At 28.8% G+C, this 23,941-nt stretch overlaps 1 pseudogene; it reads left to right on the top strand.

The window, feature by feature from the left end:
* Positions 1–990: 990 nt before the first annotated feature.
* LOC126845872 (heat shock protein 70 A1-like) lies at positions 991–2,833 on the top strand (annotated as a pseudogene).
* The last annotated feature ends 21,108 nt before the right edge of the window (positions 2,834–23,941 follow it).

Consider the following 23,941-nt stretch of genomic DNA (forward strand, 5'->3'; position numbering starts at 1 on the left):
TAGACCGGCCAGTTGACGTGGTAGGAAAAAGAGAAGTTTACTGCAAGAAGTCAAAGAACAAAGGCTGATTAGTATGAGTAAAGTAAGTTAGATTGTGTTTTTTTTTTTTTTTTGTTAGGACACTAAATGATAAACACTTTATAATTACTGTTTTAAATATTATCATTAACTTCAAATTATAAAATTTCTAATTTGTAATGTGGTTAAAGAAACCAATTTTTATACCTACAACATGATTATAAGACATTTATTGTTGTAACAATAATTAACAGTTCATTTTTTTTTTACATTAAAGTTAAAATTTTATCACCAAAAATTATTATAATGTAAAATATTGATTTTTACAGATGCTGTTGAAAATGTATACCAACGAGATCTTTACATCCCATAGAATATTTCTCAAGACATAAGCCAAAAGTAAATATTCAAGTAAGATTTTAGAAATTATATTACATGGATAAATACTTTTATGTTGAAATGTATGTTAATTTCTTAAACATAATGTTATCATAATATTTATAAATTATTCAAATTGGGTTTTGGTACCAACTTTAGACTAGTGTTAAGTATGTGTTTGATAATGTATTAAAAAAATAGTATTTTTTAAAAGTTTAATTAAATTACATCTAATATTTAATTAAAACACTCATATAATACACATAAAATGCTAATTAGTATTTATATTTTTTTGATGTTAAGGCATCCTAAACATAGCTTGTATATTTGATTAGCCAACCCAACATATTATATTCATTCTATTTATAGGTCTATTGTAAAATTTCAAAAGTAAACATCAATTAAGATAATATAGCTCATCATTTATATTGTTATCTTATTCTCACTTAATTACATTATAAACAGACCGGCAGTTATTTTCGTTATTCACTACATACAGTGTATAGCACACTTTATGTGTGTTAAGTTACTTGTTAAGTTAGTTATTAATTGTTTATATACTCATAATAAAATATATTTAAACTTCAAGCAAATATGGTGGGTAAAACGACCATCGGCATTGACTTGGGTACGACCTTCTCTTGTGTTGGTGTGTGGCGAAACGGCAAGGTCGAAATCATCGCCAACGAGTACGGTAACAGAACAACACCCAGTTATGTATCTTTTACAGTAACAGAACGATTAGTTGGCGAAGAGGCCAAAAGTCAAGCTTCCATTTATATCAAAAACACAGTGTTTGACACCAAAAGGATGATAGGCCGACGTTTTAGCGACAAAAAGATACAAGAAGATATGAAACACTGCCCATTCAAGGTAGTTGACGATTGTGGAACAATAAAAATTCAAGTCGAGTTCATGAGCAAACAAAAGAAATTTTCGCCCGAAGAAATGAGCTCAATGATTTTGGCAAAATTGAAAAAGATGGCTGAAGAATATTTAGGTGAGATAGTTACAGACGCGGTAATTACAGTTCCAGCGTATTTCAACGACTCACAGAGGCAGGCCACTAGAGACGCTGGTACTATTGTGGGCCTTAATGTTCTCAAAATATTAGTCGAGCCTACAGCTGCTGCTCTGGCTTATGGTGAGGACAGTAAGATAGCGAATGAACAAAATATATTGGTGTTTGACTTGGGCGGTGGTACATTTGATGCATGTATTCTAAAAAAATGAAGTTTATAGAGTGAAAGCTATTGCTGGCGATACTCATTTAGGAGGCGAAGATTTTGACAATAGATTAGTATCGTATTTTGAACAAAAATACAAAGAAGATTTTACGGGTTGTCCAAAAGCTTTAAGGCGTCTTCAAGTAGTGGCTGAAAGAACTAAAAGATTGTTGTCTACGCAAATTCGTGGATTGATCAGTATTGATGTGCTGAAAGTTGGTATAGATTTCCAGGCAACAATAACACGTTGTTGTTTTGATAAACTCTGTGACGATTTATTCAAATTAACTATTAACCTTGTAGAGAGAGCACTGACTGATGCTAAAATGAAAAGAACAGACATAGACCATGTAGTGTTGGTCGGTGGCAGTACAAGAATTACCAAAATTCAGACATTATTGAAAACCTTTTTTGAAGGTAAAAATCTTACAATGTCCATTAATCCAGATGAAGCAGTAGCTTATGGTGCTACCAGTCAAGCGGTTGTTCTAAGCGAAGACTTAAGTTACACAATTAATAACCCAATACTTATTGATATCACTCCTTTGTCATTGGGTATAGAAGTAGGCGAAGAAGACAAAATGTCTATTATTATAGAGAGAAATACACCCATTCCTTGTACAAAGATGGAGAAGTTCACTACATTATATGATAACCAAACGACAATTCCTATTAGAATATTTGAAGGAGAAAGAATGCTGACCAAAGATAATAATCTATTGGGAAGTTTTGACTTGGATGGAATTGAGCCAGCTCCTAAACGTGTGCCCAACATCGATGTGACATTGAGTATAAATTCCAATGGTATTTTAACTGTATCAGCCACAAACAAAAATAATGGTTTCACTAAAAGTATAGTTATAAAAAATGATAAGGGTAGGTTATCTAAACAAGAAATTGATCGTATGATCAGCGAGTCTGAACATCACAAAAAAATAGAAGATGAAAAACAAAAAGCCAGGATTACTGCAGCCAATAATGCGGCCCGGAATCGATTGAAAAATTACATGATTGTTGTGCAACACACATTGAATTTTTTGGGAAACACACAGTTAACAAAGTGTGAACAAAAAAAAGGAAAAAAAATATGTGACTTGACGAGAAAATGGTTGAATGCGAATCAATTGGCAGAAAAAGAGGAGTATGAGTTCATGCTTAATAGCCTGCGCTCAAAATGTTCAATATTCATTAAGAAAATAGACAGTATGTGATGTTAAAATGTCTAAAAGTTAGCAACCCTTTAGAAGCTCTATTAAGTTATTTTAAGTTTTTTAGTTTAACTTACTATAAAAAATACTTATTTAATTACTATCCATACTGTTAATCCATTGTTATGTTAAAAAGTTAAATTTATTAATTTCTGCTTTGTTTATTTGAACAGTATGTTGATGTACTTGTACATTTTAAAAATGTATTTGTTATTGCATTATATGAACTAAATTTGGTTGTAAACAATGTAATGGCAAGCAAAAAATGTATTCCACAATTGTTTTTTATCATTGTTCAGTAAAGAAAACTATTAAATTATTTTGTTCAAAGTCTTTTGAGTGCCTAGTTTTAAATATGAGTTTATTCATTATGTGTTAAAAATATGTAATTGTTCTGATGTTTAAGAACCAAAAAAATTATACAAATATAATAATTATATACATGGTTGACACTTTGGAGTCATTTATTGAAGCGTTCATAGTTTTTTGTGTTGTGTATAATTTACATTAAATTTAAATATTTTTACAGATATAGCAGAAATCAGAAATTTGATATAACCTTATAAGCTCATAACTATGAGCAACGGATTAATTTTTCCCAGTGTGTACCCAACCCAATTCTACAACTGATCAAGAAATTTTACTCACAATTTGTACTGGTAAGATTTGAACAATTGGTTATTAGCCAGATAAGTTTTCTAATTTCATTTTTCAATCAATTTCTAGACATTTAAGTTTTAGTTTTATTTCTAGTTGTTACCCAATCCTTTGTTATGAAAGTATTATATTCAGATAACTGAAGATTGACATTATCATGTTTTTACACTCAATATTAAGATTAATGTCAATAACACTCAACTGATGTACCTTTGAAATTTTGTTTAAAAAAAAACATTCTAATTTTGAATTTGCTTTCTATTATACTTTAATCAAAAATTGTAATTACATTTTTCACCTTTATGAAGTATAAAAAAATAAGTGCACTAAATTAATTTTTTAATCAATTCTATAAAATATAAAAAAAAATTGTTTAAAATACATGACTACCCTGTAACAATACAACTTGATAAAAAAATAAATTTGTAGGTAAATTAAAATGTGACTTTATGTCAGTTTAATAGTATTATTTTGGTTTTATAAACCTGAGGAACTTAAAAAACAGAAATTTTATTTGAAACCATAATTAATGTTTTTTTTTTTTTAAATTATCAGGTTAAATAACTGAAAATTAGGATTTGAATACCATCAACCCCGATGAAGCAGTTACTTACGGTGCTGCTGTTCTTAGTGGAGATCCAAGTTAAATATTTAAAAATTTAACCCTCATTGATGTCACTCCTCTATTGTTGGGTATAAGTGTTAAGGAAGATGATATAATGGACACCATAATATCGAGTAACACACCTATTTCATGTAAGATGACGGACTACACTACACTCAGTGATAAACAAGAGCTAAATATATATATATAGGAGTTTTTGAAGGAGAAAGTACAAGTGTAATCTAATAATCTTTTGGGGAGTTTTTTCTTAACTGGAATAGAGCCAGCTCCCAGAAGTATACCTAGAATCAATATAACTTTTAATATAGACTCTAATGGTATTCTAAGTGTTTCAGCCACACAAAAACGGCTTTACCAAAAGTATAGTTATAAAAAATGAAAATTTATTGTAAATATAATTTTTGTTATCTTTAGGTTAAACATTTTTCATGTACACATTTTATTTTATAAGTGCTAAAAAAATGTATTACCTAAACAAATTTCAAAAAGCGTTCTATTCAAATAAATACTTTCTACAGGTGTGCGTTGAGAAATAATTAAAAGTAGTTTTTTATCAAACTGGTACACAATACGTAACTTACCATAACAGGTCTTTAAGAAAATAGGAAAATCATATTTACAATTTTTAATATTTAGTGTAGTATGTTGTAGAATATAATTGTGGGAAATAAATTAAACGTTACTATTTTATATTATTTAGCTGTAGGAAGATAATGCTAATCCAGCAATAGGTATGTACATCCTATTAATGTAGGAGCAAAATTATATCCATTGTGCTTACTATTTAAGGCAAATGAAAAAAATATCGGCGGTTACTCTCTCAACTGATATTGAGAACTATTGTACTTTGTATTGTCATCAATTGTATGACCTACGATCATAGTGTCTTATATATTTTTGTGTGTGTTTAATTTTAAAGCGTTACCTTTTACCTTATTTATTTAACGTATTTTCGGTTCATTTCTAATTAAAAAAGCAACTTGGGCAACTATAAACGATTATTTACTGGATATAGTCCTTTATCTCTAAAGTTCTATATTGCAGAAATAGCCACTAACTCATCTTTAGTTATAATTAGAAATAGTCCCTAATATCGACTAACGATTGTATTAGGAGATACTGGCTAATTATCGTTTCCAGTGTGAGCTAATCCGCTGGCTGTAATATAGTCTCGAAGGTTTAACAGAAAGTGGCCATAGATATTTGATCGTTAAGTTTAATACAAGTAGTTTTAGTGAGAAAAAAAATCAGAGTAAAAATCTCATCTCACAAGAGAGATTACATCTCATTTATAACAAATCCCCAATTATATGACCCTCTAGAATTAGTCATCAGTGAGTTGTGAAGTGTAGTTTATTTAAAACAATTTTTTTAGAATTTTTTTGTAGTTTAATTAATTTTAAGTTGTCTTAGTATTCAATAATTATTAGGTGTATTGTTTATTGTCCGGTTAAAAATGACGATCGTGAAACCAACTAGATTGTAGTAATAATTGTATGTACAAAGGTGATAAAGGTAGATTACCGCCATATTATACATTAAAATAATAATAATTGTTGGTTGGTTATTGGTAAATAAAAATAGCTAATAAATCGGTAATAAAATGCTGTAAACGAGTCGAACACCGACCGACCAATTTCAAAAGGTCCATTGTCCATGTTATTGATATTTTACATTTTGTTATTGTTTATTGGTCGTCAATTCCAAACTTAGTGTATCCTATTGTTAATTTTCAATTAAAAAGTAGTTTCGAAATAGATTAAAAAAGAATACATCAGTGTTTTATTATTTTTGAAAACTTTGCATTGGTGCGACCAAACGACCTTCTGAGTTCTCAAACTGGGCAGTGTGTACATAAGAAAATTTGATTTTATCTTACTGGTGCATCTACTTACGTCGGTATATACTTCTAACTGGATTTTGTAAAGTAAGTCTGATCGAATGTTTGATTATGTTTAATTAATTGTGTGAACCTCGGCAGTACTCACAATGGTTAGGTATGTGTAAATCTACAGTTTCAATAGAATTCCATATTGAAAAATAATTAATTGAACTATCAGCCATCATAGTTATTAGTAAGTGTTAACTTACAATTCAAAGTCGATGAAATCGGCTACATTTTATTACTTAAGAAATAATTAACATTTAATAAGTTTTATTTGTAAAATATCTATTATAATAACTGTCATTAAGAAAGAGAAAGGTATAAATAACACTAAATTTAGATGATTATAAATGTCAGGAAAATATTGATTGTAAAAAAAAATTACTCAAGTACATTACATCGATTATAATCGAACAATTTGGCTTTTGGAGTCGATGCGCAGCTGAGAAGTTATTGTTTTTACTTTTGATTTCCAGAAATCATACTTGAAAGGTATTTTTAAGGGGTAAACATTTAAAAAGTTTACCCCTTCAAAATCGAGAAAAACATCCAAAAAATGTACATTTTGCCTAATTTTCAACTTAAAATGATATGACTTTTTTTTTAAAAAAATCGAATGAGTTTAAAATTTCTATAGAATATTCTTTGCAATTTTGTTTTTATAATTTTTTATGCAATTTATTTTGCAAGTACACGGCTTTACAAACTATTTTTATTGCAATTTTAATGTGCACAAGGTGCAACATACTATACAAATAATATATTGATTATTTCTTAGCTATATTTTCTACTCAATTATAAGACTAGACTGTTGGCAACATTATAGAGCCCTCCTACGGTTTGCATTTCCTTTGACCCTGGTACGGGTCGACGGTGAATCGCCTTGTTGAAAAAAGGGGTCGAGTGTAGGCAATTTAGCTACATAAAGAAAAGTATACTTTGTTAAAAAGAACGTCAAATTCATTAAGGAGTTGGGTGTAGGCAATTTTTTGCAAAATCATAATATTTTAAACGTTAAAACGTGGTTATGACATAATGATTAGCTCTGCAACTGGGACACTATTTGGGTAGGTAATTTAATTTTCGGGCTTTCCATCCATACATGTTAGTTTATTATTAGCCAATTAGTTTTCCGATGAATTCGTATAAGATCCAAGTTGTTATTTAAATCGTATACGATTTTTTCTATGAGCAAAAGCTATTTTGTTTGTAAAAAAAATGGTGTGACAGAATTGTGAAACTTTAGCTAGACCATCCTAAGTTGAAATTATATCAGGTTTTTTGGCCTAAAATGACCTTACGGCGTAGGATAAACAGATTGGCATCGAAAGCGTTTGCTTGAATGTGTGATCTCGGGTGGAACTTTTCACCTATTGGCTATATTTATTTTAGTGTTAGGTTATTTAGTATTTAGACGGCAAGGTGGAGATCATCGCCAACGAGTTCGGCACCAGGACCACACCTAGTTATGTGTCGTTTACACAATCCGAACAATTGATCGGCGAAGAGGCGAAAAATCAGGCTGGGGTAAATTCCAAAAACACAGTGTTCGACGCCAGCCAAGAGGATGATTGGCCGGCGTAGCCACGATAAAAAACCATCGAGGAGTGCGTGAAACACTTTCCGTTCCGCGTGGTCGACGATTGTGGAAAAATAAAAATAGCTTAAAATAAAATAAAAAAAATATAAAAAAATAGCTTAAAAAAGAGGCTTTTTTTTATATAGTATTCCGGTAATAAAAATATACTCTATCTGGCCGGATAAGTCCACTTTTTCCAATTGTACATGAGAGACAAAAAACTAAATATTGACATGCCCCATTTCTGTTATAATTTGTAATTTTCGAACGCTATATTTAATGTTTGGACAGTTCGACATCTTTCTACAGTAAACGATGCATTCACCGTTAACGTGTGCTTAGTATAAAATAATAAAAACATCAGAATTGATAAAAATGACCTCGTTCACACTGCATTAGCGATCCGTTCACTTCAAAATGCGCTTATTAGTTGGTTGTCATATCATAGTATACCAATAAACATACTTTAAAAAATAATAATAATACTAATGATCTATTTAAAAAAAAAAAAATATTTACATTCATAGTTAACGTAACATTATTTTAGGACGTAAGCCTAAGTTATGACCGTGTTTAAATACATATTATAAATATTTAAAGTTTAACCGCTAAGTTGAAATTAAAATTTGTCAATATTGCAAAAATACATACCAGTTGTCACTATAATTTTCGTACTATAAAACTAAGTGTATAGTATAGCAAATGGGATACTTATATAATAGAATATAGGTATAATATACAATGATCAAATATACTTTTTATAAATGTAATTAAAAATATTATTTTTAATGGTAATTTTTGAAGATGGGTGTCTTTTATAAGTCAAATAACAACCATTGTATTTGATTAACTTATTAAAAGCAAAACGATTGCTCAATTTATTATTTCTCAGTATATTTTTCGTACATAGGTTAGTAACAATTTTATGTCATAGAAAGTATTTTATATAATTTTAATTTTCATTAATGATAAAAAAATGAGATTTATATTAAAAAAAAGATTCGAAAGGTAGGTTGGTCGAGTGAATGTTAATAATTGAAAGATTGATAATCTTTTTTTCACGTGAGCTTTTGGTTTTCTGCATAATTCTTTCTCTCTTGTTAATTAATTATATCATTAATTAACAAGAGAGAAAGAATCATGAAAAAACCAATTAAGGTGGGGTTGTAGCTGTACTTGTGCTAGTTTTGCTACTGCGCTCGCGCTTGAACTTTTCGTAATTTGCCTGTCTCTCTCTCTCTTCCAGGAGCAATTTACCATCTACTACACTGAAAAATGTTTCTTGCGTAAGAACACCGTTATCTGAAATGTATACATACTCGCATTAAAATAAACTAATACATACATTAGCAATTACTTTATTTTTAAAAGTTTTGATGACTAATATCTTTTGTTAGAAGCTAACTCGAGACTTTCAGTTATCAATATTTATATTTTTTCCAATGTAATGTTCAGTTACACTTTAAGTGCACCTGTATACAATTTGTATAGCCTAAATTGTTCTCTACTCAACATTAAAAATAAACTAGCACAGTATCTGATCACAAAAGAAACCGTCACAAAAGTAAATACAGGAAGTAAAATAACCAGCTGAATACATTTTTAGAAAAGTGGGATCATAGCCAATGAATTAAGTCTGAAAATAATATTGTCATAATCAAACGCTTTGGTGTGAATCTGTGCTCTGAAATTACTATACTCTGTCCTCATTATTTCCCTGTGGGCTGTGATGGTTTTTGTTTACCTAGTTTTTATAGCATCTGTTCATAAGTCATCGTTATGATATAACATTTAATATTAATTTGACATTCGTTACATATTAGCTCCATACAATACATTATAAAATCTGACTTTGTAAAATATTGTACATATACTTAAGGGGAACGGAAAGCGCTATTTTTAGGGGCAAAGGATAGGCAATATTTGACAAAAAATGATCTAATAGCCATTTTTCATATGCCTACTAATTTCAAGGTGTACACGTATTACAATTTTCTAATTATAATATGTTTTATCTCCTTAATAGTTACTTTTCTCTGAGTTATAACGAAATTTTGATAAAAAATTACTTTCGTAGAAGTTATTTTCTGGCGTATCTATTGGACGGATTTCAAGTTATTTTATTTTTATGCGAAGCTTACTACTTTTTCTATGGGGACTAAAATGCCGATTTTTGATTTAGCGATTAAAAAAGTAGTTAGGTTTATTGAAAAAACGATAAAAAAGTAAAAATAAAAATACTTGTAAATATTTTTTGAAAACAAAAATAAAAAATCGGCCTCTTCACCCTCATAAGAGAAAAAAAAATAATTGAAATCGGTTAGGTCGACACTTCAGAAAGTGACTCCGCGTTTTAGTCTTTATTTGTAAAAAAAATTGACACTTTCCGGTCCCCTTAAGGACCTTAAGGGCATCGCACCGGTGATTTTCAGTGGTAAAAACATTTTTGAAAAGACTAAAAATAACTCGCTTAATTATGGTTTTAGAGTAAAAGCATCCATTATAAAATTTAAAAGTAAACAATAATCCGGAGGGCAAGACGGTGCCTTTTTTTTTAAAAATTAGTCATTTAAAAATGTTAAAATAGTCGTTATTTCTAAACTATGTATTGAGCGTTGGCGAAAGTTTGATAAAAAATGAATTTCGTAGAAGTCACTTTCTGGCGTATCTATTGGACGTATTAAATTTTTTTTTTTTTTGTGAAACTTACTATTTTTGACATTTTCATGTCTTAGCGCTGGCACATAACCGAAAAAAGCGCAACGAAAAAAACGTTACCAAAAGAGCGTTACCAAAATAGCGTAACGAAAAAAGCGTTACCAAAAAAGTAATGGGGTTGATGATGTGGTGGGTATGTGAAAGGGGTGAAATTAGCTATGGCAAATAACCGACTAAGCGTAACGAAAAATGCGTTACCAAAAGAGCGTTACCACACGGAGATGGGTTGGAGGTGGAAATAGGGGTAGGAGATAAGGGGTGGGGTGGGTGGGATAGGGTTGGGGTTGGGGACAAGAGATAGGGGTGAGTGATAGGGACGGGAGATAGTGGGTAGGGGATAGGGGTAAGATATAGAAAAGAGATATGTTGTACGTTCAACGTTTAAATTAGAACTAAATAATAAATTCAAAATAATTTAAATTTCTATGCTAAGTTACGCTGTCACGCGCCGCAAGGTAACAAAAACTGCGGCGGACCCTACTACGAAGCGATGACCAAAGACCATTTCGGATCCATTTTGAATGTTAATCTATTACGCTGATATGAGATAAGAGATATGTTGTACGTTCAACGTTCAAATTAGAACTAAATAATAAATTTAAAATAGTGTTTTCTATGTTAAGTTACTTTTGGCCAGATAATAAACACTACAATTTTAGCCAGAAACTTGATTGTAAATAATTTTTTAATCTCCTTGGCCTTATGCTGTAACTGTAAGCTCCATGTAATTTTTTTTTTTTAAATTATAATTGCACACCTAATCTAAATTTATTCGGTACTTCAACGAGACATGAAAATGCTCTTTCGTGATTGCAGACTCGGCTGAAAACCTTTTTTTTATGGGTGCTAAAAGGCCTATTTTTTATATAGTTATTAAAAAATTAGTTAGAATTATTAGGAAAAACTATACAAATATAAATGCTTATACATTTTTTATAAAAACAAAAATTAAATAATCGACCTTTTAGCCTTCATAGAAAATATGTTATACTATATAATAATAAAAAAATATAATTGTTGAAATCGGTTGGATACATACTTCATAAAGTGATATCGCGTTTTAGTCTTTATTTGTAAAAAATACCAATTATATTTTAAAAAATTATTAAATACTTATCGTGATTTTTCAATATACCATTTATATGCCGTAGTACCATACTGGCAGGTACTAAATTTAAATGCCATGTCTTTGTCAAAAATTTGTTTGTCTTTGCTTTTGTAACTTTACCATTATCACTTGCACTTTGAACATCATCATATAAAGTTTGCAACACGGCTCTAATTTCCTAATTAAATATAATATATACAATGATTAAAAAAAAAATGTTTGTAGTATAATTATTTAACACAACATTACTATTTAAAAAAAAAATAATAATAATAAAAATAATTAATCATGTGCTTTATGGATAATGTGTAATAATTAGTGTTGAAGCAAACATTTTTTAAGAACAAAAATCATATATCAATAGCTTTAATTAAAAAAAAAAAAAATACCTCTTCAGTATATTCAGCAGCTGTTGACTGTTGGATAAATAATATTACGCATAGAAAAACCAAGAATTTGAAATGCATGTTGCTTCTTGCTCTAACGACTTTGTACTTTTCCAAGTAAGTAAAAACATAAAATATGATTCTCGTATAATTTTCTTTGGGTTTTATAGGAATTTTTTTACCTACTATATTGATCGTACACATACAGTGTTTGCCAAAGCAGTTGTTTATTTTACCTATGCTAACAATTTTATAGCCCCAAAAATATTTATTCAAAACTTGTTATCGACACGAGCCTATTTTTTTCAACCGAATATTCATGGTTTAGTAAATATAAAAACTACGCTCCGTCCCCATTATGTCCTGCCTCCACTGTACTGTTTTTTTTTTAATACTAGATACAGATAATCGCTTATAGTAAATAAAATATAATTTTTTTAATTAGTATCCGAACAACGTAGATGATAACTATTTTAGTTAAATTCAAATAATTTGTCTTTGGTCTGCCGTAAGGCAGAAGATGATAGGTATGTGCTAAGCAGCATACCCTAGATAGATAGTGTTATGGCACTTTTATGAGTTAACACTTTGTATTTATTTTTTAGATATAATTAGGTCGATAGGTATAATTAGGATATAATTGTAAAATTGGAAGAGTTATGTTAAGAGTGATGTTTTGCTCTATTATTCCACTTAATAATATAATTATTATTCTAGTTGATCGTCGTTCGGGGAGCCGATGCTCTATCGTTTAACTTTTATTAAATTTTAAAACAATTACTAACGAAAGTTTGTAAAAAAATATTCCCGTTATAGATATTTTAGAGTCTTACTTTCTGAATAATTTTTAACAATATACTTCCTATTAAATCGTTATAATTTATTATGTTTTTTGCGCAATTGCCAATTTCTAAACCACCTCAAAACGTAATTATTTTAACTCAATTATTTTGCTCATGCTCAATACAAAACGAGATTTATATAGATTAATGGATTAAGTTGAACATAGGAAACATAACTACATATTGTACGAGCCATAAAGGGTGATTTTTTTTACTACAGACACTCAATACTATCATACTGGGTTTAATTAATAATTACATTGTTTTCCATAGTGTTTCATATAATGTGATCTCAATTTTTTACAAATTTTTATGTTCCTACCACCTTCCCAAACTAATTATTTTTATATTAACCTTTGAAACTTAAACGGTAACGCATACATTTCATTACTTTTTTAAGTCGAGAATAATGTACTAAACATTTTGACTGGTCGATAACCAGTTTTAGATAACTATTTTTTAAGTTTCAAGTTTAAGGTAAGAGGAATGGCAGAGTGTAGTATAAAATATTTTTTTAGTATAGTTAATAGTAATAAAATTAAAAATGTTTTGCGCATAAACTTCTACAAAATATTTATCGATTTTAGATAAATGATATTATACTATTACATCTTAAATAAAATCCAGCATCGTGTGACATAGAATTTTTAAATAATGATTTATAATACGGTGGTTAACTTAAAACAATCCAGTTTGAATCAAGATATTTTTGTATTTTATTTACTAGGTATTATATACCTATTATACAATTTTCAAATTTGTTCTTTTTATGGTATTTTTCTGAACGCCATACCTAATTTTTAAACTACAATTTCTACGTATATAATTTAAATACACATTAGGTTTTAAATCAAGAATGGTTTTCTGAAAAATTTGACTTTGATTAATTGCTTTGAAAAATTATTATAGCTCAAAAGTTAGGAAGGGGGGGAAGTTCGGTTGAGTATAGCGTGTAGATAAAATTAGTGCCATACCTCCCATCTTCCTTCGCTTAACTAGTTTCAACCGTTTTTTGCAAATAACATGTTTGTAATAATAGTATTTAAAGAAAAAAAGAATAGGAATCGATGTGATGGATATAACGTTGCGCAGTTTGTGATACATGCGGGTGTGTTCTAAGCTATCCTAATTTCTTTTAATCCTATTATTACTCTAATATTTATTTATTTATTGAAACACACGCCTGAGGGCTTTGAGTGCAGTTATATATTATAATACACATTTGACACATAAGCCCAAATAATTACACTAATTATAAGTAATTACATTATATAACCATAATATTAAATTATAAACAACAATAGGTGATAAAACCGTTAGCCTATTGACAATTAATACAATACAGATAATTAAAACCGTAATGTACAGGTTCGCAACTTCGCCTGACAGGAATGAAAAATGTCCATGGTATTATCTAGTTGGTTGCAAGAGACCAAGGCTCTATTTATATTATTGTGGTATGTTATTTTTCACGTACCTTGTTCTGACTCAGCGACCATCTTGGAGTAGTAGTTCTTTGTAGATTAAGTTTATTTTTTATTTTTTTTATTTATTATGGCTTCAGCAGCTAGGCTATAGCCAAACATCGGTTAATTAATTACAATATAGTTGAGCTTTTATAATACTATACATGTACAAATTGTTATACATGTTAATTTTTTTAAATAATTGAACAATTTGGGAACATTCTCGGTACTCAATATGGTTTTGAGGCTTCTGTCGTTACCAAAAATATGTCTTTCATCAGACCACCGACGACAATCGATATTTATATGCTTAACGGTTAGCTCCATGTTGCATACTTCACATCTAGGTTGTGGTTCTTTGTTAATAAGGTGGAGATGAATAATCCGGGAGTGTCCTATTCTTAGTCTTGCCAACGTAGTTTGTTCCCTCCTAGACATGCCATTGTATATTATTTTAGGGTTAATCTGGTGAAGTTTGTTAGTGGTTTCTTTTTCCCAGAGGGATTGGAAAGAGTCTCTTGCCTTTTTTCTATTGAGCTTTGATAGATCCATAGATGTGGTTTCACACAGGGGAGCACCATTCCGTGCCACATCTTTCGCCAATTCTTCGACGTGCACGTTACCTGGTATTCCGCTGTGCGCTGGTAACCAGATGAAGGTAGTTGATCTAGGGAGAAAAAATATCATAAAGTAGTCGCCATAAAAATGAAAAACAATATAATAATTACTATATGGCTTAATTAGACACTGCCGTTGGACGGAACAAATAAAAAATAATACTAAATAACTGTCCTATTTTTTCCTTTAGTGGTTGTACAATTTTAACATTTTGATGGAATTAAAAAAAGCTATATTATACGATGTACATCTTCGTGTTTTTTTTTATATTTTGGTTAAATAAGTTTATATTAAAATAAAAAAAAAGGGAAAAAAATGAATGTTAAACAATTATTAAAAACGAAGCTATTAGAGGTAACGACAAACCGATGTTCAACCAAAACCTATTAATTCAAACATAGATATTTATATTAAAAAAAAAACTAACCAATTTATCTAACTAAATAATTTAAAGTCTTTAATATGCTTTACGGTTATTGTAGAAATCTCATTTTTTTAAAATATTTCAAAAGGCTACGGCTCTTTTGATTGACGTTATAAACTTCACAGTTCAGTCAAATTATATTTTACCAAAAGAATAGCCTAACAAGCATAACTAAATTAATATACAGGTTTCAATAAGAGATTTTAAAGTCACTCCTCCCTAAATCCTGTTGCTGAAGGGCGGAAAAATCACAATGACCTTGAAGTATGTAAAAATTATTCACATAGGTGGTTTTGATGTGAATCATTTTTAAACGTTAGAAAAATCGTCAACAAGTCAAGTTGGCCTTGAAATTCTAAAGACCATGAGTGTTTTTCGTATACCGTCATTATAATGTAAGCTTAACATGGGTATCTAAAAAATAGTCATAGTATTTTAGCTTTGTACAATAGTTTTTATACATACGAGCATTGTATTTTATTAATGCAAACAGTGCAAAATTTAAACGCACATTGAACCAAACAAGTGTTTTTTTAAAGTAAAAGAATTTTGTTTTCGAGTAAATGCTTAGGCAAGAATTCAGTAAGCAATAGTTTAATGAAAAATAATATTTTTAAGCCTTTGTGTACTTTTGAACTCGGTGTCCCTTTTGAAACACATGCACCGATGTGCGAAAATATGCAAAAACTTGCATATTTTTGCAAGATTATGCTAAATATCCAATAACACAAAGAAATAGGATTTTTTGAAGTTGATAAGACTTTTTTTTTTATAGAATTAGACACTCTAACCAAAATATGTTTTCATCATAGTTCAAAAATAGGATGAGTACAGTTAGGGGTTTTTTATTTTAAATTTTCAGAAAAAAAGTTTTTCAGCCAAGTCTGCAACCACGAAAGAGTATTTTCATGTCCTGTTGAAGTACTGAATAAATTTAGAGTAGTGGTGGAATTATAGATAATGATATAGTATATTAAGAAGCAGTAACAAGCTAGTATATTAAATATTAAAACATTAAGTTTCTGGCTAAATGTTTATATTAAAAAAACTGTTGTTTTCCTTCAATAATATCATTGCATAATTATGTTTTTTCTAATACTAATTATATATTCAAAACTGAAACCGTTAGTCAAATGTTTTATGAATAAAAATAAAATCAATATCCTCTTAACAGCTGAACGTCTTTAATATTTGTTTTATATATATTTATTAGCATTCGTTGTAAGATAACTCGTAAAAATATAATTAGTAATTATTTTGTAATTAAAGTGTAAATTGTAAATATTTTTATATTATTTTTACAGTATACTAACACTGGCCAGTAGAGTATGGTTGAGGCATAGTAGGGACGGAGCATTTTTCAAATAACAAATGTATTTTTGAACAGTGAACACCTTTAACCTTGCCGTCTTTAATAAGCTTTGATGCTAATAAGACCTAACTTTACTTAATTTACATTAATATACATTAATTTAAACAATTAATGTATATTTAAAAAAAAAAAATGGTAATATTGATATACAAAATCAGGGCCAACAAATTAAATTTGTTCGCTATTGTTATGAACCTCTGAATATTATAAAGTTTTTCAGCCGAGTCTGCAACAATGAAAGAGCATTTACATGTTAAAGTATCGAGGTAAATTTAGAGTAGTAGTGGAATTATAAATAATGATATAGTACATTAAGAAGCAGTAACAAGCTAGTATTTTAAAACATCAAGTTTCTGGCTAATATTGTAGTGTTTAATATTTGGCTTAAAACAATTCATAGAGAATTTGGGCCTTTAAACTGTTTTGAATTTATCATTTAGTTCTAATTTGAACGATAAACGTACAACATATCTCTTATATCTTACCCTAATCTCCTACCCCTATCTCTCACCCCTATATCCCACCCCCTATCTCCTACCCCTATCTTCCACCCCAACCCCATACTCATTCCCACCCACCACCCCATCTCCATCTCATAACGCTTTTTTGGTAATGCTTTTTTGCTAACACTTTTTTCGATTATGTGCCAGAGTTAAGACATGAAAATGTCAAAAAATGTCTATGTAATTGATATTTAAAAAGGCCACGTGTAGTGAAATAAGAAAATGATACTTTTACTTGGTAAAATTTGATTTTTCTTTTGATTTAGAAGATTAACGATAAAAATAATAATTGAAAACGTAAAAAAAAACTTTTAAATAATAACCTAATATTTTTTTACCAATTTTATAAACGTCAGTTAAAAAATATTTAAGATGGCAGCGTTTTTAAAATAAGTGATCAAATTAAAATAATCAGTGTTATTTTCTCCGCTCCCCGGAAAAACATTGAACCATGGATATGTTATAGCATGCTTTCTCAAAATCAGTATAAATAACATCGGTTTGTTGATTATTGGAAAAAGATTTTAAAACATGATGTTTTATAGTTATTAAATTAGTAGGAGATGATTTATTAATAAATAAATAACAAAATCCATGTTGTTGTGGTTCTAAAATATTTTTAAATAAAGGTGTAAGATTATTATTTATTATTTTAGAAAATATTTTTGGGAGGACAGAAATTATTGATATGGGACGGTAGTTTGAATTTAATGATTTATTACCTTTTTTGAGAACTGGATTAATATAGGTGGATTTCCGAAGAGAATGAGCAACTATTTAAAGAAGCATTGAAGAGATATGTGTTAGGTGGAGAGTATAAATCTGTAGTTGAATAAAATATAGGAAAGAGACCATCAGGACCAATAGCGTTTTTATACTAGAAAATATCTAATTCATTGAAACCTTCAAGGAGTTCAGTATGAAGTGTATTTAGCGGATCAATAGATTGAATTATATTAGACTGGAAATTATTATTTGTAGGAATCGTATATTTATATACTGAAGAGAAGTATTGACTAAATAAGTCAACAATTTCTTGACTATTTCCAGCTGTCTTTTAGTTAAATGACATTGAGTTGGGCAAACCAGATAATGTTTTAAGGTTATTAAAAAAATACCAAAATTTCTTATGATGGGATTTAAATGATTTTTGAATATTATTTAAATATCAGGAGTAAACTAGTCTGCTTAAGGTTTTACATCTATACATGTATACATAGATTAACTATCGAATTGCTAATTATATTTACTATAATATAATTCACCAAAACGTTTAACCAAATCCGAATAATTCAAACGTGGTTATAATGAGTTAAGCTAAAAAATAAAATAAAACAACAAACCTCTAATTAAATAATTTCAAAAAGTCTTTAAAACGCTTTAATTGGTGACTGTAGAAATCTTATTTTATGAAAAATATTTCAAAAGGCTACGGCTCTTTCAGCAAATTCTATTTTACTGAAGAAAAAAAATACCTTAACATACATATCTAAATTAATATACAGGTTTCTAGAAGAGATTCCCAAATCACGCCTTCCTAAATTTTCTTGCCAAAAGGGGAAAAAATACAATGACCTTGAATACCAAAAATTATTCGCATGGGTCGTGCTTTCATAGTTTTAAAAAATCTTCAACAAGTCAGGTAGGTCATGAAATTCTAAAGACCTAGAGTATTTGTCAGCGTTAAGTGAACATTAGTATAACGCATGTTCAATGAGGGTATCTAAATAATGTTTACAGCCTTTTAAACGTGTAAGGTTTTTTTTTTACAAAAGCGGTTACCGTATTTTCGTTTATGCAAACAGTGAAAATAAAAACGCACATCGAATCGCCAAGTATTTTTCTAAAGTAAAAAAACTGTGTTCTCGAGTAAGCGCTTAGGCGAGAATTCGATAAACAACACTTCTTCGTTTACTTTTGAACACGGTGTCACTTTTAAATCAAGTGCGCTGATTTGAGAAAATATACAAAAACTTTTCTAACAATTGAAATAATTTTCATATAAAATACATCGCGCATTGGTCTAAAACGAAACCTCTAATTTGTTGAAAATTGACCACGAACTTTTGGTGTCACCGCATTAACCCTTCACTGCATGAATTTTTTTTTTAACCATATACTGTAAATGTGCTTAATACTACTTAAAAAAATAAGACACTAATTTTCTCGGATTATATTAACATTTTGAACAATATTTTTTTCTAAGATTTTTTGGTACACATTGTACTATATTTTTCAATATTTTAAAATTTTTTATCACCAATCCTTGAAGGCCAAAAAGGGGGATTTTAGTTTTTTTTAAATGGCAACATATGTTTTTAATTACATACATTTGTAGACAAAAAATATAAAAATATTTTAGCCTGTTTATTATAGTTATAAAGCTAGACAATATAATTGTCCTGAGGCGTTATACTATTTATAATCAGAGGCTTGATCGTTGGATGGAAAATCACCTGAGGCAGAAACAATCCGGAAGGTGACTAGAGATATTAATACAGTTGTAAAATTAAGTGAGATGTCTCTTGTTCCTTTAGATGATTATCATCCGGCATTAACCATATCTAATGATGTAAACAAGTCTAGTTTAATTGATGCTGGGGTTGGTGAGGTATATAATTTTAAAAAAGCTTATCCTAATATAATTTCTATGGAATTACATCGGATAGATGGGATAAATTATATCTAAATAAATGTATTGACACAGCTGTTAATGAATTTTACTCAATTATAAATGATATAATTATAAGACATGAACCTACTTACTAGGTAGGCAACAAAAAATTCCCATCATGGTTTAGTGTTGAATTACGAAACTTGATAAAATAAAAAAATATAGCACACAAAATGTTTAAGGTATCCAGATTCTAATGATTATAATACGTTTTCTAATATAAGAGCTTAATGTAAACGTATGACTAAAATTTTGCTATAGTAAGTTATTGATTTTACACAAAACCAATTAAAAATGAACCCTCGGTGTTTTGGAGGTTTTATAAGACAGGAAAAATAAAAACGTCTTACCTGTACTAGTGCAGCTTCATAATCAAGAGGCTCATAATAATTTAGCTAAAGCAAAGTTATTCAGTAAATACTTCTCCTCTGTATATGTCCCTGAACCATTCAAAGGCCTAGTGTTAACTACAATAACTCAGGTAATTCTAATTTATTTGAATGTTTTTTTCTTTATTGCATATTTTCCAAGTGCTTGAAGAGTTAAATAACGATCCTGTACCCGGGCCAGATATGATATTGTCAATATCATATTGATGTTATAGATTTTTTTTTAATTCAAAAAATATGTGACCAACAGCTTCAGTTTTAAATTTATAATTATTATTAGTAGGAAAAACATTATTTTGCAAAGATACTACTGAAAAAAAATTTGTAATATAAATATTTAAAATGTATTCCATCGTTATGTTAAAATTGATTTAATAATGAAAATTAAAATATAAGATAAATCTTTATACACAACCAGGATAAGTTATACTACCTTGTAAATGATGGGCATTTTTTTAATTTATAATTTAATATTTATATTACACCGCGTCTCCCTGTCTGAGTCCTGTCGTTACTGGGAACTCATCTGATACCTCTCCTCCATAACTTACTTTACTTTTGGACTCATATGTACATGCATTTATCATTCTGGCTAATTTTGCTGGTATTCCCATATGGCTCATGACATTCCATAGTTTTTCTTTGTTAATCGAATCGTATGCTGCTTTGTAATCTATGAATATAAGGTGTACATCTTTATTGACTTTTCTCAGCTAATTCCTTAACTCTATGAATTTGATAAACTGTTGATCTCCCTATCATGAATCCAGCTTGATATTCTCCTATTATTTCTTTAATATATGGATTGATTGAAGAGAAGGAGTGGCCGAGTGGGTAAGGCGGCAGTGTGTTAGCGCTCACTGTCGTCGGTTCGACACTCGGTCACAGGCGCTCCGTTTGCTGGGCGAGCAATCGTCCGGTAAAAAGGAACCGCCATCCCCCTCTCCGGCGACGGATTGACGACCCGTCCTGGAAGCGAATTCGTCAAGAAACCATCTCATGATGGCAGCGTTGGGCCTTCATGGCCCGTTAAGCTACATGATGATGGATTGATTGTGATCAGTAGTATATTAAACAGAATTACAATTTTATTTTAATAAAAATAAAATAGATGGGCTGCCTGATATTCATAGGTTGGTTATTAAATTAAACACAGTAACTAGTGTAAACAAAAAATATATTTAATTACTCTCTTAAATTCCATGTAATCAATGACTAGCAAACAACAATCAATGTTGTCAGTATTGGTAAGAGATCATTTTAAAATTTTAATCAAATAAATAATGACAAAATGAAAGAGCAAAATTATTTATTATTTAATCCAAACTTTATTGTATGTGACAAACTACATACATAAACAAATATATTTAATAAAAGTTAATAATAAAATCAAACTATTCAGAAAAAAAAAAATCAGTGACGATAAATCTAACTTCGGTTCTGGTAAAATTGTAATCTGAAAGCACAAAATATTATATATTTTTAAACAAACGAATTAGGTAAAATGACAGCAAATAAGATGTAAAAATAAATTAGTACACTTGCAAAACATTTTTATTTCAAATCATTAAAATTAAATTAAATTTTAAACTATTAGTACAGATTATAATATGTAAAAAAAACCGATCATATATGCCACAAGTTTTTTATTTATTTTGTTCATTAACAATTGTTCAATATTTTTTCTGGTCCGAGAACCATGTTTTTTGGTTTTAAAAATAATTATAATTTACAGTTATATAAATGACAAACTCCATTCCAAAAATGTTTTTTCAATGGTTTTGATCACTTTATTCAAAACATGTATTGATTGTAATTTTATTGTTTATTACCTGATCTAGATGTTTTGTACGGTATTGCCGTTTTTGGTTCATCATGAAATTGAAATTTGCCAACAGAACCGTATTTACCTTTTGCACTTGTAATTAAGTCTTCTAAGTCTTTAAATAGTATACCTTCTGGCTTGTTATACATACTGAATAGCGCTGCCACCATATCCTATAATTTTAGAAAAAAAAAATAGACATTAGAATGTTTTTTACAAGAGAAACAACTAATGATATATTATTTTAAAAATAAACTAGAGAAAGGCGTTAAAAAAAATCACTCGGTATTTAATTTGACAATTAAATCTAAATTTTTTAAAATAAAATAAAAATGTCTTTCTACCAGACATATTATATGCCCTAGAGATTTTTTTGGCATAATTACATCGTTGTCATTGTAGTTGAAATTTGTTTTTTTTTCATTTTTAAAAAGAAATATTTTATATTTTTGTTCTCATTTCTTGGCCAATAACTAATTTTTTTTTAGCGACATACGATTACCTAACAACCAGATTTTTTTTAAATAATCATATCGATTTCATAGTAGTTAAAGCATTTTTTTTATAACAGGAATTATTTTTGTTATTTCTCCTGTTCTGGAGTAAAATCGTTCAAAAATGGTTATTTTGTTTTTATATTTCTATGTATGAAAAATCATCAGCAAAATAATTTGCTTTAAAATCGTATCATTTTACTGGTGGAAAGGATGTATAAATTTGTTGGTTTAAGGAAAAAACTATTTTGTTCAAGATCCGAGAAGATAAAATAGAAAATGAAAAATAACTGAAAGTAAGAAAATCACTCAAAAAACATCTGCAGCCTTAAATTTAATTCTCTAAACAAAAAGTAATATCTTTTACAAATCAGTTAGAATATTACCAGATTAATTTCAACCTAATTTATGTAGAGTAATTGAATCTTGGAATATTTCGAGTGTCTCAGTACATAAAACTTAACTATCCTTTTATTTTGTAATATTGTTTTTTATTTACCGGTGCATCAGCGACATATGATTCACCAACTACGAATGGATTGACGAGTGTTATAACTTCGCCTTTTGTGAATTTATAGTCTGAAATCACAAAATATTTCACATTTTTTAAATAACCCAATTGCGAAAATTTTATTAACTCGAAGGATTTATGAATAATAATTATTTGTAACGTTATAACTATAATAATAATATGATAATAAATATACAGTTTTATCAAAATAAATATTTTTTTTTTAAAAAAGTAATCATGTATTTTTCATAGTCTACTATTTTTTTTTGTTTACCATCAAAAAAAGTCTAATTTTTTCTAATTTTTTAATTTTTTATTAAAAATAATAAAATAATTTAAAGCTATACTAATGACAAACTTGATTATTAAAATGTCTTTTAAATATATTTTGAAAAATTTACTCAATGAATTTATTGGATATTTTGTATTGTTTATTACTTGATCCTATAGTTTTCAATGCATCAACAGTGGGAATTTCTTTGTTATTTTCGAGTCGACATCCTACTTCTACCATAATTTCTCTTAGACCTATCAAGTTTATGGTCGGATCCGTATTTTCTTCATCGTCTGTGTCCTCAGGCTTATAATCGCTGAGTAATGTATCTATAATTTTCTTCTGTTTTCAGAATATTAATTAGACGTTAACATAAATATATATATATATAATTTACACATTAAAATCAAAACGCCAAACTACTATAAATCTCTAATTCGTACTTGATGTGTGGTCGTTATACTTACACTCATTTGAGCACTGGTTTGATCATCGGCCATGACCTCAGGCTTTGACAATTCCTTGATCACTTGATATATAATTATCTATTATTTTCAGAATATGAATCAGAAGTTTATATATATTTATAATTTACACATTAAAATCAGAATGCTTAACTACTAGACATAATATATATGCTTTGTGTTTTTTTTTCAGAGTAATAATATTAATTTTATAGTAGTTGAGGTATTTTTCCTTATTGTTATGCATTGTTTATGAGTGTAAATATAATTTAAGTAAGCTCATCGGTGCAAAAATGG

Source organism: Adelges cooleyi, unplaced genomic scaffold, assembly GCF_023614345.1.
Source record: "Adelges cooleyi isolate 19-005CV unplaced genomic scaffold, UGA_ACOO_1.1 ACOO_flye_CR_arks_rails_tigmint_CR_PRNA_8, whole genome shotgun sequence".
Classification (NCBI taxonomy): domain Eukaryota; kingdom Metazoa; phylum Arthropoda; class Insecta; order Hemiptera; family Adelgidae; genus Adelges; species Adelges cooleyi.